The sequence below is a fragment of the Aedes aegypti genome, chromosome 1 (assembly GCF_002204515.2).
Source record: "Aedes aegypti strain LVP_AGWG chromosome 1, AaegL5.0 Primary Assembly, whole genome shotgun sequence".
In the NCBI taxonomy this organism is placed as follows: domain Eukaryota; kingdom Metazoa; phylum Arthropoda; class Insecta; order Diptera; family Culicidae; genus Aedes; species Aedes aegypti.
The window spans coordinates 231,987,144-232,004,712 of NC_035107.1; the positions used below are offsets into that span (position 1 = coordinate 231,987,144).

Consider the following 17,569-nt stretch of genomic DNA (forward strand, 5'->3'; position numbering starts at 1 on the left):
TTGACACATTTCCGATTTCAAACAATTGCAAAACCAACCCAAATATATTGAGGTGTCTTAAAGGGAACTGTTTTCCGAGCTCTATGACGGACTCTATGACGGGACACAGGTAGCAGTAGCAGTAAGCGCGCAGCTATTCAGCATGACCTTGCTTAGGGGCGTGGGTTCGAATCCCGCTGGTCGAGGATCTTTTCGTTAAGAAAATTTTCTCGATTCCCAGGGCATAGAGTATCTTCGTACCTGCCACACGATATACACATGCAAAAATGGTCAATTGGCAAAGAAAGCTCTCAGTTAATAACTGATGAAGTGCTCATAAGAACACTAATCTGAAAAGCAGGCTTTGTCCCAGTTGGGACGCAACGCCAGAAAGAAGAAGAAGGAGATGACGGAAGAGAAATGTCCATAGAACTCACTGGATTTCGATCGTAAAATTTTCTAGATCCAGTCTAACTTGAAGCTACTAACCTGTAGATTACTTGAAATAATAATAGGACATTTCTCGCGTTGAGTATCATACAGGCGTATCTGCAGTGATCGATTTCTCTTCGTCGATTTTCTCTTTGGGTTAGTATACGTAACTTAAAAGATTTTCGGAACATTATACGATGCTGCATGACGGAGGACAATTACTATTTTCTACTAAAACATAAATAACAGTCGAAAACATTGACCCGGCCGAGTAATTTGCAGAAGAGAAAATCGACGAAGAGAAATCGATCACTGCAGATACGCCCTTATGATACTAAACGCGAGATTTGTATTCATCTCTTTTAGGTTTTAGGGATAACACATCTCCAGTGTGACTAGCGGCCTTCAGGAAAAACGTCTCCGAAAAATTTAAATTTGCGTATCTCAGTAACAAGCAATCATTTCGAAATTTTTTAAAGTTGTGTTTTGTGTTAACATATAGATATATTATAAAAGGTACATGGACATTGATTTTTCATTGTTTTCAATGCGAGATCATCTTTCCAATATTTTGATGTTCGGATAATTTGCGGACACCCTGTATAGCTTTTTTTTAGTAATCTGAACTAGTATTCAACACGCTTTTTACTGTTCTCTTTTGCTGGGAGTAAAAAAATGGTGTATCAGTAAATTTGGCCATAAATGGAGAGATCACTAAACATACCTAATGCCAGAGAATGGTAGAATATAATTGATTTTTCTGAAGCTATACCTTTAGTAGAATAGCAAAGGATATAAACATACAATTTATCATTAAAACGAGGAATTTTGTTTTGCAAAAAAAAAAAAAAAAACTCAACTTTGACGAACAGCTTTTCTTAGGAGTTTTTGGAAAAACTATTTTTCTTTTCAACCAAAAGCATTTTCTAAGATCTTATATTTTCATAGCATTGTAGAATAATAGTTGAACGATGCACAGAAAACTGAATAAGATTTTATCAATAAATTTGAAAGATACAGCATAGACAAAATGTCCACTTTATAAAATAAACAGTCCTGATATATCAACAGTGCTCAGAATCAAGACAAAAAGAAATTAGAATTTTCGTAGAATATCCAAAACCCTTGCATACATTAACCATTCATGCTTAAAGTATCCAAATTCGCTATCGCCTTCGATAAACATCCACCGCTTGCCGTTGGGATTATCGACGCTCCAAAGCAGCTAAATTACTTCAACTAAGTGCACAAAAAGCACAGCTCCCCACTGGTTCATCGCTTCTGGAAACCACCGGAGCCCATTTACGACGCTCAGTGCAAACACCGTTCTCCAGGAATTTTGTATCACTTCCAATAAAATTACTTTTATCTTTCTCAAAATTAATCCCTTTTGAATACATGGACGGTCAAACTGGCTTCTGCTGTTGCTCTGGCGCCCATTCCCCACAAAGCGATCCCACACGACGACCATCATGCCTTCACAAAAGGTCCGTAAAAGTTGATTTCCCATTCCACAAGTGTGTCTGTGTGTAAACCCCTGGCTCGTTTCGCTTTATCTCCGCATCCTAAAATATGTAGACCGAAAAAGTGAGATCCTTACAACAGAGGAGAAAAAAAATGAGCTGAAATAGGAAAATCGGCAGCGCCAGTAAAAAGGAAAAAGCATTTCTAGAATATAAATTTTCGGCTTTTCCAACCTCTGCCCGCAGGCAGCCGGCGGTATCCAATCTCTTGCGCCGGAACTCATCCCGACCTCTCCGTTACAGGCACCCGCTCATTCCCCATTAATTGCTACACATTATTTTCAGTCCGGATCAGTTATCTTCGTGTGTGCAGAGCGGACAGGAGGCATTGGAAGAAAGGATTATTTCTAGAAATGTGGTGTTTGATTTGAGTCATGAGGAAAATAATCAATTTGAAATCAACTGATCGTGGGATTGATCTTGAGCAAAATTCATTAATATACAAAACTACTAAGACAGTTTGAATTGGAGTCAGATTTTTACCAATTGAAACAAACTTACAAACAATCTATTCTACAATCACTATTTGATGAACTTATAAAGATTTCGTCATTTAGCCTTGAACTCGAATCCATCCTCAAATCTGTTGACGAATCGCAGTTTTTTACATTGTGCCCATTTAAGTAACTCCAGAAAAAAATCCTAGCTACGCTAATGCATATGCGTCTTACAGAACTGAACTGAAATCGGTCAACACAATGATTTTTGTGAGCTGTTTGAACTTTCAGGTCGAAAGCGATCCTATATTGTAACATTTGAAGGATGCTTTCTTGGGATTCATTATATATTATTGTTTCTGTAGAATTAAATTTTAAGAAATTAATCAGAAAAATAAAATTGCTGGGTTATTTCAACCAAAACATATCATGATTTGTATTTTGGAATGGTACGACAAATGTCTAAAGTCCTTACTAAGGTTAAACTCATTTCATTCCAACGCACCCTGTTCACCAAGCAAGATTCCTCCCGCTGCGCTCGATTCAACTCAACTTGGTCTCGGAACTCCGATCGCAGCGCTCTATCATGGCTACCCAAAAACACACATCCACCAAGGGGATAAAATAAAGATGGTGAACTGTTTCACCGAGTCGGGACCACCCTCCAAACCAACGTGGCGACCGTCCGACGGAAAACCTTCCAGAATTCCGTCCTTTCGTTGTAATTCCCCCTCCGTCCGGTTATTTCCTCTGCCAGCAGGTCGTTTTCTGTTCCTCAGCTGCGATATCAACAATATTCCGAGTCAAGCGCCCTACCGCTTCTGCTGTTTACTGACTGCCTAATGGCGAACTGTGGGAGCGGGTGGTGCTCCGAGCAGTGGAAAGGGCGAAATATAATAGTGAACTTTTCCTTACTTCTCCTTCATTATGAATTCAGAGCATCCTAAAACCAGCCACTTTCCACCACGGCGCCACCCCCTCTCTAAACCCACCTACCGAGTGCTTGCCTTTAGAGAGATGGCCATCGTCGTGGTCATCGGTTGGCCTGGCAATGCTCTGGCTAAAAGTACCCTATAGTACTGACTGCAGGCCTGGCACGCCAGGGAGTTTTCCCCCTTTTTCTTTTGGCACGTTTATTTTTCACCCTCGCTCAATTCGTTCCCATTTTATTATACAATCCGCACACTCGCATCGTGCACGTTCTGGCCCAACTGCGCCTTCCAGCTTGGATGACTGGGTTGTAAGCATTCTTTCTCATTCTGCAAGCGGTCAAAAGGGTAATTGTCGCCATCGTGAATTTCGAGGGTTTCCGAATAAAAATTTCAGGCCAACTGCTTCATCTTTCTGATGTAACGTCCTCACTGAGACTGAGCCTGCTTCTGACCTTAATATTCTAGGCATCGGGACTTTTGTGCCTGTTGCTCCACATTGCGTTACAGGGTATTTGAAGAGCCGAGTTTAGAGTAGGGTGATCAAAGTATTTTGGACACACCGTTAGGCGTATATAATTTGGCCATTTAATCGAAGTGGCCAAATTATATACGCCTAACGCTCTGTCCAAAATACATAAAGCACCTTAGTCTTCTACGGTGTTAAAGCGTGAACACCGTTCAAAGAGTACATTTCAACCTTCTTTCACGACCACTTTTCTACGACTGAAATTCAGATAAACGACCGATTTAATAAATGATGAATATCTTAAAAAGTCATCAAATTAAACGGTCTTGATATTCTGCACAATTCTTCAGTATATGAAGGGCTAACATGTGGTGGCCATTGGCATACTGAATTCCTCCACCAAGCATTGGTGTAGGAACAGGGGGATCATCCAGCCCCCCCCCAGAATTTTTGACAATAATAAAAATTGAAATTAAAAAAATAACAACATAAGACGAACCAAAAACTTTTGAATCAATGTACATGGCTCTTGTTATTGACAAAATTCTCTTCTGTAAGTAGTTACGTTATTTTAGAGAAAACCTCGCTTGTGTTACACAACACCAGCGTGGCGGTTCTGACTTCGGTGAATCGCGCGACAACCGAAAGCTTAATCGTCCGGCTGTCGATCGATAAGTTACTGTTGGAAGTAGCTTCTTATTGTATGCGATTAGCACATTTTTTTTCGACATCTCCGTTGCTAAAATACCGTGGTACAAAAAAGCGTCAATATCCTGGAAATTTAATTTCTAAAATTATTTTTTTTATGAATAATTCAAATAATGCTGTTTGAGCGTTATGCAGCATATTCACTGCATTGTGTTTTCTCATGTGATGATGATTTCCCCTATGAGAATTCACTGAAGAATATATATTACTAAGATTACAAATACAAGAACATTAACTTCAACTCGTAAAATGTCCGAAAAAATAGACAAAACTACTAAAGGAATTTTTTAGACAATACTCAGCGAGAACTTTATTCGAAAAATGAGGCTTATCCTTCAAGGAATTTCGTGCGAAAAAAATGTAACAAAATCGACCATAATGTTTTATTCCACCGGTAAATTCTTTTCGATTCAATGTTTGAAGTATTTTCGCAAGAATAAATTTATTGCTGAACTCAATTTAAAAAAAAAATTATGATTATGATTTTCAGCAGATTTGTAGCAAAATTTTGTCATAAAACTTTTCGATATTCTCAATAGAATTTAAGTATAATCAAAATCCTCAAGGAATATTGAAAGGTGGCTTCAGAAGTTTTGCAAATCTCTTGGAACTTAGTCAAATAATATTGTGGGACTTGTTCATACTTTCAAAGCTTCAATTCCTCCTATGTCTATGTTGGCAAGCCCCTCGTTGCCAGCGCGCACCTTCCACACAGCAACCTTAAACCCCTACACACACCAACTTACGCCGAGATGACAGGTAATTCCAACAGCTGTCGATCGGTGAGTAAAGATAAAGAGCAAAACATAAGACGAATAGTTAGTCTCCCAAATATTGATTCTCTGAAATAATTCTTGAATTACGAGTGAATTCGTTCAAATATCCTTTATTTTATTTCTAAAAGTGTGAATTAACAACACTTGGAGGTAACTGTCATATATTATGAGGAAAACAATAGTTTAAAATTAGTAAATCTACACTAGGTGAATTGGATACTACGAGCATACGTAGAAGGTGATCATAACCATAAATATATCGATTGCATTGCATTTGTCTTGAACTGTGACGGTAAGAAATCAAGTAGAATAACTTGAATGTCTAATAATGATTTAAATATTTAGTATCCCAAACCGGTGCCAAGTTTGCGACCCGAAGAGACTACGACTCAGACTGACTAGATAGGAAACTAAACGTAAGTGACCTAAGGCTATTACGAACACTGGCATGCATTAACCTAAGAGACACATAAGACATAAATTAACTAAAAACTACGACGCTATGTAAACAAAACTAAGACTAATAGACTATGTATGTATTTACTATTGTTACCATTCAGGAAAATTATAACCTACCGCATAATTACGTCAAGTCACTGCGTTTCATTCATCGGTGGTTATAGTTTCGGAAATTAACCCTTGCAGTACCAGTGTTGGTTGGTTCAGACAACCAATATTATAATTTTCGTTTATTATTGCGAAAATGTCGAGTCGCGAAGCACACGGTTCCGGGAAGAATGTCAAGTTGTCGAGGAAGGGCAAGAGTTCAAAAGCAAAAATCGATGAAGTGGTCAATAGTGGTGATGTGTCGATAGTGGTCACGGGAGTTCCTGAGGAGACATCGGCGACGGATCGGACATTAGCTGGTCGAACTTGTAAGTCATGCAAAGGTCCAGATAGTGACGAGATGGTGCAATGTGACAATTGCGACAAGTGGCATCACTTTGGCTGTGTTGGAGTTACGGAGGAAGTAGCAGACCATAGTTGGAGCTGTCCAAAGTGTGTATCTGCAAAATGGGCTCAACGATCGGGATCTACTTCCAGCAAACAGCTTCCATCAGCTTACGATGCTAAGGACAGCACGGGTACACAAGAACCGAAGACGTCAATGGGATCAAATACGAAAGACCAGCGAAGTTCCACAGTGGATGCCGTCGGTGGTGCAAATGATGGAGTTGAACCACGGGACATCGGGAAGCCTTTCAGCAAGGTTCGACAACAGATCGATGACAAGGAAGTGAACATCAGCGGTGCGTCTAGTGCCTTGTCGTCTTCGTCGTCACGCAGGTCATCTAGAACCCTTCTAAAGCTTCAAATGCAGAAGTTGGAGGAGGAAAAAAAACTGGCCAAAGAATTTCTCGAACGAAAGTATGCCTTGCTTGAAGAAGCAGCAAGCGAGAGGAGCTCCAAGACTAGTTCCAGAGCTAGTAGCAGCCTAAGCCGAGTACGCGATTGGGTGCATGGCAGCAATAAGCAAAGAGAAGGAAATATGCCGAGTTACCCCGAAGTGTTCGATCCAGAGAGGCACTCTACACAAAATCCGTGTGCTATAGAGATGCTGAATCAGTTGGCAGTACCGAAAGAGCAGTCATTTTCTTCACGACAGGATCATTGGACAAACGGGAGAACCTTTTCGATAAGAGCGATGTCCAGTGGAGCTGCAAATCCAACCAGCACGCCGACTGTTGGAATCTGCAGTCAACGTACATCGGTCGACAGGGCAGTGTTTGCAACGCATCGAGAAGTGGAAGATTTAACACGTCCACACGTGCCAATATCAAGCGTCGTTGGAGATCCATATCGACCGTCATGTTCTAGAAGAGAGCCAAGAGTTGAAGAAGACTTCGATGACCCATGCCCTCTTTCGAGAAAGCAACTGGCCGCGCGTCAAGCGATATCTAAAGACCTGCCAAGCTTTTCCGGGAATCCAGAAGATTGGCCCATATTTTTCTCGTCGTATACCAACACAACTGCCATGTGTGGGTTTACGGACGCAGAAAATACAGTCCGGTTACAGAAAAGTCTAACAGGAAAAGCGTATGATGCAGTGAAGAGCCGTTTAATGCATCCGTCTAATGTGAAAGGAGTAATAGACACGCTGCGCATGCGTTTCGGGCAGCCCGAAGCCATTGTCCATTCGCTCATAGCAAAAATCACAGCTCTGCCGTCACTGAAGGAAGACAAACTCGAAACGATTATGGATTTTGCGGTTGAAGTTCAAAACTTTTGTGCCATAGTCGATGCACGCGAATTGGAAGAGCACATGTATAATGTATCACTGTTGCATCAACTCGTGTTCAGATTGCCGCCATCAATAAAACTAGATTGGGCCAAATATCGTTATACACTACCAAGAGTCAACTTAGCAACCTTTGGGAACTGGATATATTCCTTGGCGGAAGCGGCAAGTACTGTGACTATTCCAGCGATTCAGGAATTCAAACCCTCGCGCAACGACTCAAGACCTACTAAGAAAAGTGCCGGATTCTTGAACGCTCACCTGGAATCAAACGAAACGGAATTAAAGCCAGACATCGACAACGTTCGGAATGATACGAACGGGTGCCTAGTTTGCAAGTCTAGTTGCAAAGAACTGTGGAAATGCAAACAATTTTTGGAGCTGTCCAGAGACTCTCGGTGGGCCGTAGTACGTGACTTCGATTTGTGTCGACGATGCCTGCAAAAACACAATGGTGTATGTAAGGCCAGAGCTTGCGGAAAGAATGGCTGTACGCGTAAACACCACGAGCTGCTTCATAATGAAAATCAAAAGGAAAACGAATCAAATCCGAAGAGTGATGGATGTGAACGGCACCAACCGTCTACGAGTTCGGCACGGCATGAGTGCAATAGCCACCGATCCAGCACCAACAATTCCCTGTTTCGTTACCTTCCAGTCGTACTCTATGGAAAAAGCGGTTGTATTCAGACGTTTGCCTTCTTGGACGAAGGCTCAAAGCTTACTCTCATGGATGAGGAACTTGCCAATGAACTTGAGCTGGATGGAGTTGAAAGTCCATTGTATCTTCGATGGACAGGTGGTACCGAACGATGCGAAAGGATTCTCGCGCTATTTCTGTTTCGATTGCTGGCGTATACACCGGAGCGAAAAGGTTCAAATTAGATGATGTGCGGACCGTACAGGGACTACAATTGCCGCGACAATCCCTAGATGCTGTGAAAATGATGGAACGGTATCCGTATTTGCGGGGCCTACCCATAGAGCCCTATGAAGCAGCCCGTCCACGAATTTTGATTGGACTAAAGCACGCCCACGTCAGCCTAGTGCTGCAGTGTCGAGAAGGCAAAGTGGAACAACCAATAGCTATAAAGACGCGACTAGGCTGGACCGTATGCGGTGGCAGCGATAACGAAAACGTACCAAATATGGTGCACTATTCGTTTCATGTAGGATCGCGCGAAGATCATTTGGATGAGGACCTGCACCAGGCAATGAAAGAATATTTCGCTCTAGACAGTATGGGAGTAATGAAGCCTAGTCATGCTATACTTTCATTAGAAGATCAACGCAGTAACAAAATGCTGGAATCGTTAACTAACTTGAACGGCAATCGTTATGAGACAGGTTTGCTCTGGCGCTATGATGACTTCCGTCTTCCGGATAGTAGGCCTATGGCGCTTCGTCGATATCATCTACTAGAGAAGCGTATGGCCAAGAATCCAGAACTTGGGAAAGGCAGTTAACCAAAGAGGAAGAAGAGCAACCGGTTTCACGTGTCTGCCAGTATTCTCGGTGTTCAATCCGAACAAACCGGGGAAAATACGGATAGTCTGGGACGCAGCAGCCACCATTTTCGGTGTATCCCTAAACTCTGTCCTCCTGAAAGGCCCAGATCAGCTGTGTTCACTGTTTTCCATACTTCTACAATTCAGGGAACATCCAATTGGGCTTACCGGTGACATACGCGAAATGTTCCACCAAATACAAATCCGGGAACAGGATCGGTCCTGTCAGCGCTTTTTCTGGAGGGATAAATTTGGAAAAGCCGCCGTTTTCGAAATGGATGTCATGACCTTCGGAGCGTGCTGTTCGCCTAGCAGTGCGCAGTTCGTCAAAAATCTGAACGCCGGACGGTTCGTTGGTAAATACCCACAAGCGGTAGAAGCTATAATCAAACGGCACTACGTAGACGATATGTTAGTGAGCGTAAAGACAGAGAAAGAGGCGGTCGATTTAGCGCATCAGGTCAAATATATCCACGCTCAAGGCGGTTTCGAGATCCGCAACTGGATAAGTAATTCCCAATTGGTTTTGCAGTCGTTAGGAGAGGATGACGTGAAATCGAAGAATCTCGATCTATCAGCCGAGGTGATAGCAGAAAAAGTTCTAGGACTGTGGTGGTGCACTGACAAGGATACGTTCACGTATAAAGTAGGCTGGACACGCCACGACGAAATGCTTCTACAAGGACAACGTTGTCCCACGAAAAGAGAAGTTCTGAGGGTACTCATGTCGATTTTCGATCCCCTCGGCTTGATAGCTCATTTTCTGATTTATCTCAAGATGCTATTGCAAGAAATTTGGCGTTCTGGAACCCAATGGGATGAAGAAATCAGCGATACTCTTTTTGCGAAATGGCAACAGTGGTTGCGAGTGCTACCTGAAGTAGAAGGCGTCGAAATACCACGATGCTACCATATTCGAAAATTTACCGATTGTGAACTACACACGTTTGTTGACGCCAGTGAAAACGGATTCGCTGCTGTATCGTATATGAGGTTTTCTAACGGCAAGGAAGTTGAATGTGCACTAGTCACAGCTAAAACTAGAGTCGCGCCATTAAAGTTCCAGTCCATTCCCAGACTTGAGTTACAGGCCGCAGTTCTCGGAGCGAGACTTGCACGAACAGTAGCAGAGGCACTATCCATTAAAGCAACTCGACGCTTGTTCTGGACAGATTCCCGAGATGTACTGTGTTGGATCAACTCAGACCACCGTCGATTCACACAATTCGTAGCGCATCGAGTTAGCGAGCTTCTTGATTCCACGGAGGCATCCGAGTGGCGCTGGGTATCAACGAAGGAAAACGTGGCTGACGACGCCACGAAGTGGCAGGGACGACCCAACCTTACCACTAGCAGCAGATGGTTCAAGGGCCCCGAATTCCTCTGGAGGAGTGAATCATGTTGGCCACAGCAAATTGAAATCAGCAAGACTACACAAGAAGAGCTCCGTCCACATCTGGTTGCACACATTACAACGATGGCGCCTGCGATTTGTTTGACCAATTATTCCAGCTGGAAACGTCTAGTCAACGTTGTAGGGTTTTTGCTTCGGTTTTCAGCCAACTGTCGACGCAAATTGCAGCATCATCCAATCCACACTGGTCCATTGTGTATGGAGGAGCTAAGTGCAGCCGAAAAGATTCTTATACGTCAAGCTCAACGGGATAACTTTGTCGGGGAGATCGCCAGCCTGACCCGAGGTCAACAAATCTCGAGAAGCAGTTCTCTCTTTAAATCATCTCCTTTCATCGATGATAGCGGTATCTTGCGCATGCGTGGTCGTACCGTCATTACCGAAGAAGCGAAAAACCCCATCATTCTACCCCGTGACCATCATCTAACCACTTTAATCATCAACCACTTCCATAACAAATATCATCATCTCAACCAAGACACTGTAGTCAATGAACTGCGTCAGAAGTTTTCAATTCCTCGAGTACGCGTTTCATGTGCCAAGGTGAGAAGAAACTGTCAGCGCTGCAAAAACGATCATGCCATACCGAGCGCTCCAATAATGGCCGATTTGCCCGATGCAAGATTAGCTGCCTACTCTCGACCGTTCACTCACGTAGGAATAGACTATTTTGGGCCAATGGAGGTCGCAGTCGGTCGAAGAGTTGAGAAACGCTGGGGAGTTCTGGCTACCTGTATGACTACGCGAGCAGTGCACATTGAGATAGCCCATTCGCTCAACACAGACTCGTGCATAATGGCCATTCGTAACATGATTGCCCGCCGGGGAATTCCTCGTTACATATACTGCGACCGAGGGACCAATTTCGTTGGTACGAGCAGAGAGTTAAGCCGCGTTGAAGGGGAGCTCGACCTTGAAACCATGATGAAGGAGTTCACCACTTCAGAAACCGCTTGGTGCTTCAATCCACCTATGTCGCCGCATATGGGTGGGTGCTGGGAGCGGCTTATTCGCAGTGTGAAGAACAGTTTGAAATCTCTAAACCTGCCACGTCGACCATCAGATGAAGTTTTGCGCAACGCCCTGACCGAAATCGAGAACGTTATTAATTCGAGACCACTCACACACGTTCCGATCGAAGACAACGCTGCCCCTGCTCTCACCCCTAACCACGTTTTGCTAGGCACCTCTAATGGGTCCAAACCACTCACCATGCTCAGCGACAGTGGTACCATCGTACGTCAATGCTGGCGTACGTCTCAGATTATCGCCAACCAGTTCTGGAGAAGATGGATTGCTGAGTATCTACCGGAGATTACTAGGAGGACGAAATGGTACAGCTCCAGATCGCCATCAGTGAAGATCGGCGACGTAGTCGTAATTGTGGACTCAACATTCCCTCGCAACTGTTGGCCCAAGGGTAGGGTGATCGCAACTCGCCCTGGTCGAGATGGGGAAGTACGATCAGCAACGGTAAGGACTGCTACCGGTGTCTACGAAAGACCGGTGGTTAAGTTAGCTGTATTAGACGTTATGCGCGAAGATAAGTAGTCGATCAGCAGGTCAACGTACCTGGGGGGAGTGTTGGCAAGCCCCTTGTTGCCAGCGCGCACCTTCCACACAGCAACCTTAAACCCCTACACACACCAACTTATGCCGAGATGACAGGTAATTCCAACAGCTGTCGATCGGTGAGTAAAGATAAAGAGCAAAACATAAGACGAATAGTTAGTCTCCCAAATATTGATTCTCTGAAATAATTCTTGAATTACGAGTGAATTCGTTCAAATATCCTTTATTTTATTTCTAAAAGTGTGAATTAACAACACTTGGAGGTAACTGTCATATATTATGAGGAAAACAATAGTTTAAAATTAGTAAATCTACACTAGGTGAATTGGATACTACGAGCATACGTAGAAGGTGATCATAACCATAAATATATCGATTGCATTGCATTTGTCTTGAACTGTGACGGTAAGAAATCAAGTAGAATAACTTGAATGTCTAATAATGATTTAAATATTTAGTATCCCAAACCGGTGCCAAGTTTGCGACCCGAAGAGACTACGACTCAGACTGACTAGATAGGAAACTAAACGTAAGTGACCTAAGACTATTACGAACACTGGCATGCATTAACCTAAGAGACACATAAGACATAAATTAACTAAAAACTACGACGCTATGTAAACAAAACTAAGACTAATAGACTATGTATGTATTTACTATTGTTACCATTCAGGAAAATTATAACCTACCGCATAATTACGTCAAGTCACTGCGTTTCATTCATCGGTGGTTATAGTTTCGGAAATTAACCCTTGCAGTACCAGTGTTGGTTGGTTCAGACAACCAATAGTCTACTTATTTTGCTTTTTTCAGGTTTATTCAAAAATTTGAAAGAAAAATGTTTTTGAAATGTCTCTTTCCTTCGAATCTTCAGAGGAAATTTGTTGAAAACCCCCAGGAAAACTTTTGCTTCATAAATTAGCATAGCGGTAAAGGAATCTGTAGAGAAACGTGTACCGAAATAACTGGGAAGAGGGAAACGATTTATTAAGATATTCATAAAGAAATTTGTATTGATCTTCCTTAAAACACTTCTCTAGAAATAATGTTACCAATTATTGTCAGAATCCATATTCTTGGTTTGAATTTTTGTGCGAAACGAGGGCGGTCAAGGAAGGATAGATTTCAAGGATAAATTCTCAAAAAGATTCTGATGGAACTTCTTGAGAAAATTGTTTTATTTGTAAATTCATTACAGAGGTTTAACAGTCATGTACTTTACCTCTAGAGAAAAGATTATAAATTATTTTTCATTGTTACCTTTTGTTCTCCCAGCTTCAACATTTCGTTGCTTCTCCTTCCTTCGCATAACGCTTTGAGGAACCTTGTACAAAAAGCTTTCCATACTTCGAAAAGCATAATTTTAAAGAATTTAAAAATAAACTAAATTATAGCAGTTTTTAAAACTTACCGAATTCTAATAGTATGGTTCCTGTTTTTTTTTGAAAGTCCAGAATTCCTCAACAATTTAGCAAAGTAATGCAAAAGTTTCCCCTAAGAGTTAAATTCATTAACATCTTACACTACAAATATTATCTCAATACATCTTTGGTAATGTTCTTAAAAAACGGTAATATTTTCGCGTTGAACTTCTACAGTACTACAAAAAAATCGATAATAGACACTTTGAACAAGTTTGTTTGAAATTTCTAAAGGTATGGTTCATTCTACATCAATCATTCTACATCAATATAATTCTTTTAAATTTTTTTTACATGTGTTTCCCTGGAAATCTGGTATGGAATGATTCGTAGAGGAATTTGTAAAGCAATCCCTAAAATATTGATAATTTCCTGGAGTAGTTTTTGAACCAAAAAATAAAGACTGTATACATTTTTAAATAATATTTATGGAAGAATCCTGTGATTACCATTGGGCTTATTTATTGAACCTGATAGAATTCCCGACGAAAGTTCTGGAGATTTTTTTTTAAGAAGTTCAAGAATCAATTGCGAAATCTTAGTGAATTTGATGGAAAATTTCTTCAAAAGTTCCCAAAAGAATCGTGAGTGTGGTTTGAAATTCACTGGAAAATACTTAGATAAATCTCTGGTAAATTTTTCGGGAGATTCTTAGGAAACAATAGTGTAGTTTTCTAAGAAACCCCTGAACAAATTACTCCGGAAATCTTTGAGTATTTTCACAGAAGAGTTTTCGAAAAAAACTGTTGAACGTTTTCAGCTAGGATTTTTATAGGAAAGTTCGAATTCTATACATATTTCTTAGTCAGGGTTTCCGAAAGGGTTTTGAAGGAATGCGGGATGTTGCTCATTGATGTTAGAGAAATCTAAACAAATAATTATCTGTGAAAAAACGCTGATAGATCTGCGGACAACTTCTTTGAGAAACATGTTCCCAATCGAATTCATTTTAATTACTCATGAAATACTTGTGGAATTTTACAAGGAATCCTCGGATTAACACCTGGAAGAATCATTTTTTTTTTGCAGGAAGTCTGGATAATTTTTTCTGCGATTTTTTCAAACACTCCTGTTGGGGAACTTTAGCATGATGTTCAAAACCAAAGTTGGAAAAACTTTTGGCAAACTCTTTGAAGAATTCGTGGAATGAATCCTTGCTTGGTGATATTGATGACATTTTTGGTGAGACTTCTAGAATTTAGTTTCTTATTTTGTTTGGAGAAATCCTCAGTAATTCCTGAAAATCATTAACAAATTAATAACAACTGGACATACTTTAAAGTAACAATTGATAAAAAGTAAATTGTAACAAGTACGTAGAGGACCTTCCAGTCGAAAATATTAAAAGAATTTCTAACGAATTTCTGGTGGAATTTTTCAACAGATTTTTAAGCAATTCGATAGAGATTCTTCGACAAATTTTATGGTGATCAGAAAGTCTGGGAATAATTTTCTGTGGGAATCCCAGGTGAACTCAGTGAAAACTGGTAAAGGAGTCATGGAGAAAGCACTGAAAAGTACGAAAATAATTCATGAAGAAATTCCCGTAGGAATTCACAGTGGAATCTTTTCAAAGCACATGGTTGAATACCTGAAAAAATCGTGGAAGCATAACAAAGAGCATTCCTTGAGAGTTTTTTTTGTTAGAATTACTAAAGGATTTTAAACTGGATTACAGCAATAATGAATCTTTTCCGTAGCGAATATTGAAATTTACAAATATCCTACCACGAAATGAGACAAATAAATAAAACAATAAAAATCTGTTCAAATTACGAAATTTGTGAAAATCTTGATCATAGCGATCGACATTACTTCTGTAAAACAAGTATTTGCTAGGCCCCCCTAGGCCCCCTCCAGAAAAAAATTCTAGCTACGCCAATGCCACCAAGCGGCGCTAGTGGGCATCAACATTTAATTTTTCTGATATCTCTAGATTCTGACTACAGTGAAACCTCCATGGATCGATATTGAAGGGACCATCGATTCATGGAAATATCGAGTCATGGAACAGCAATCCTTTAGAAAGATGTTTTAAGGGACCATCATAGTAACCATGCAATTTTGTTACTAGTATGGTTCCATGAGTCGACATCGAGTCATGGAACATCGACTCATGGAGGTTTAACTGTACTTTTAAAGATGGCATCTTCGACAAAGTTGTTCAGTAGCTCAAGGGCTACTATCATTATTGAAGCTATGAGATTCAGAATTCTGCCACCAGGCGATGCTAGCGAGCATAAAACATTTATATTGCAGATATTTCAGGATCCTGAGAAATCATTCATAAATGGTCATTGAGGGAGGAAAGGGGGTGCGACCTATGATAACGAAAAGCCATGCCCCCCAAGGTCAACCACTTGTTTTTTTTTGTATTCAAGAAGGTGTTCTTTTGGCCTAATATGAGCCAAATGTTTTTCTTTTGTTTTGCCAATTATATTTTTTGGGTTAAGCATGTTCGTACTGCAGTCCTCCATCTGACCATTTTATACAAATATTCCTCAACAGATCATATTCCTCAACAACCTTAATTTTTTCAAAATATTTGGTAAGAATAATTTATAATTAAGCTACTAGAAAGATGTCTTCAACATTTTTATGATTGAGTTTTGGTAAGTAACTGTAAAAACAGAGTGGAAAAAGCTTTATTTTGATTTCATTGAAACCTCTGTATTTATCGCAATTCAGCGTAGGAGTTCTTGAAATGAGTAAAAAAAACCGGAAAATCTTTACAAGAATATCATGATGGATATATGTGTGGAGAAAATTTCGTTTATTTTGAGCAAGTATTTCTAAAAAATCCAATTTGAAGAAAATCTTTGTTAAAATAATAATTAAATCTTTTAATTATTAAGACATAATTTAACAATCCTCATAAATCACTCAAGTCTTCAGCCATCTACAATTATTGATAAAGAAGCCTCAAATCTCTCATATCAATCAATTATTTCGATCCGTGTATACTCTCAATAGAGATTGTCATTAAATACTTCACTGTATCCAATTTGGCAGATTTATTCTACACTGCGACGTTGATGGCTAGTTTTATTGTACCCCAGCAGTCCTCGAGAGGGGCTTTGGTGAGAAAATCCTCTTCCGGCAACGTTTGTTCAAGATGCTGGGCGTATGCTGTGGCGACATTCGGCTGCTTCAGTCGCTCAAGGTCAAACAGAGGCGGGCGACGGTACCGTAGGTTGTTAACGACGGAGAGTTTTGGGCGCAGCTTTACCATCACCAGGTAGTGGTCGGAGTCGATGTTAGCGCCACGATAGGTCATGACGTCGATTATGTCGGAGAAGTGCCGTCCATCAATTAAGCGAGTGTAATGGAAATAATTATTATATCAATATTATATAAGTAGTTTAGAAATAGAACTGCCGATGATTTAAAGAAGTTGAAATTCCAGATTTAAAAGTAAGCTTAATAATTGCCAATACTTGTGAAACTAGAACAAATCGAAAGAAGAGTCTATATTAAAAAGTTGGAAAAATTTCTGATGTAAAACACTCTAAACCTTAGCAATCCGTTGGTAACCCAGGAACGCACCAACCATAAGCTTAGAGTCTTGACATGAGTTCACAACTTCGTCTGGAATTAACGGATCGTTATAATTATTCTCTTGGAGCACTAATATAGCGGTAATTGTTCGGCCAAATAATAAAAATCAACATATAAATTAGCTGATCAGTTATTGGGCCTTATGAACCCTACTCATCAGCGTTGAAGCAATTTAATTATTTTTTGTTCGTGATTCGGAAAAACGACCCGTTCGGTCAAACAACCCGTTCGGCCAAACGGCATTCGGCCAAATGGAGTTCGGCCAAACAGCATTTGGGCAAAGAGCGTTCGGCCAAACAGCATTTGGGCAAATGGCTGAACAACCTTAACAATGATCCAGTGGCAAAAATATCGACAAGAAGATAAATCAAAATAAGTTATTATTGTGATATTTATCACAAAACAATGACTTAATGAGCTCTTCGTGTATAAAAGTATCTTTAGTTGTTATAATTCATATTCTGCAACTTGTTTTTGCTTTAATTTTTGATATAACTTTGTTATATGAGCAATTCTCGCCGAAAGCAGACCGTCACTGATCGCTAGTTTTCGATAAAACTTAAGTGTGGTCCTTTCGGTTTTCTCAAATGGGTGGACCCCTCGC

At 40.6% G+C, this 17,569-nt stretch overlaps 2 long non-coding RNA genes across 2 annotated transcripts; both read left to right on the forward strand.

Annotated features, from left to right (window-relative positions):
* The first annotated feature begins 5,224 nt into the window (after window positions 1-5,224).
* LOC110674632 lies at window positions 5,225-5,641 on the forward strand. The gene is made up of 3 exons (XR_002499054.1): window positions 5,225-5,403; window positions 5,461-5,545; window positions 5,599-5,641. It is a non-coding gene; the product is annotated as an uncharacterized LOC110674632 (long non-coding RNA).
* Window positions 5,642-12,113: 6,472 nt separating this feature from the next.
* LOC110674633 lies at window positions 12,114-12,487 on the forward strand. Its single transcript, XR_002499055.1, has 3 exons — window positions 12,114-12,249; window positions 12,307-12,391; window positions 12,445-12,487. It is a non-coding gene; the product is annotated as an uncharacterized LOC110674633 (long non-coding RNA).
* Window positions 12,488-17,569: the final 5,082 nt, after the last annotated feature.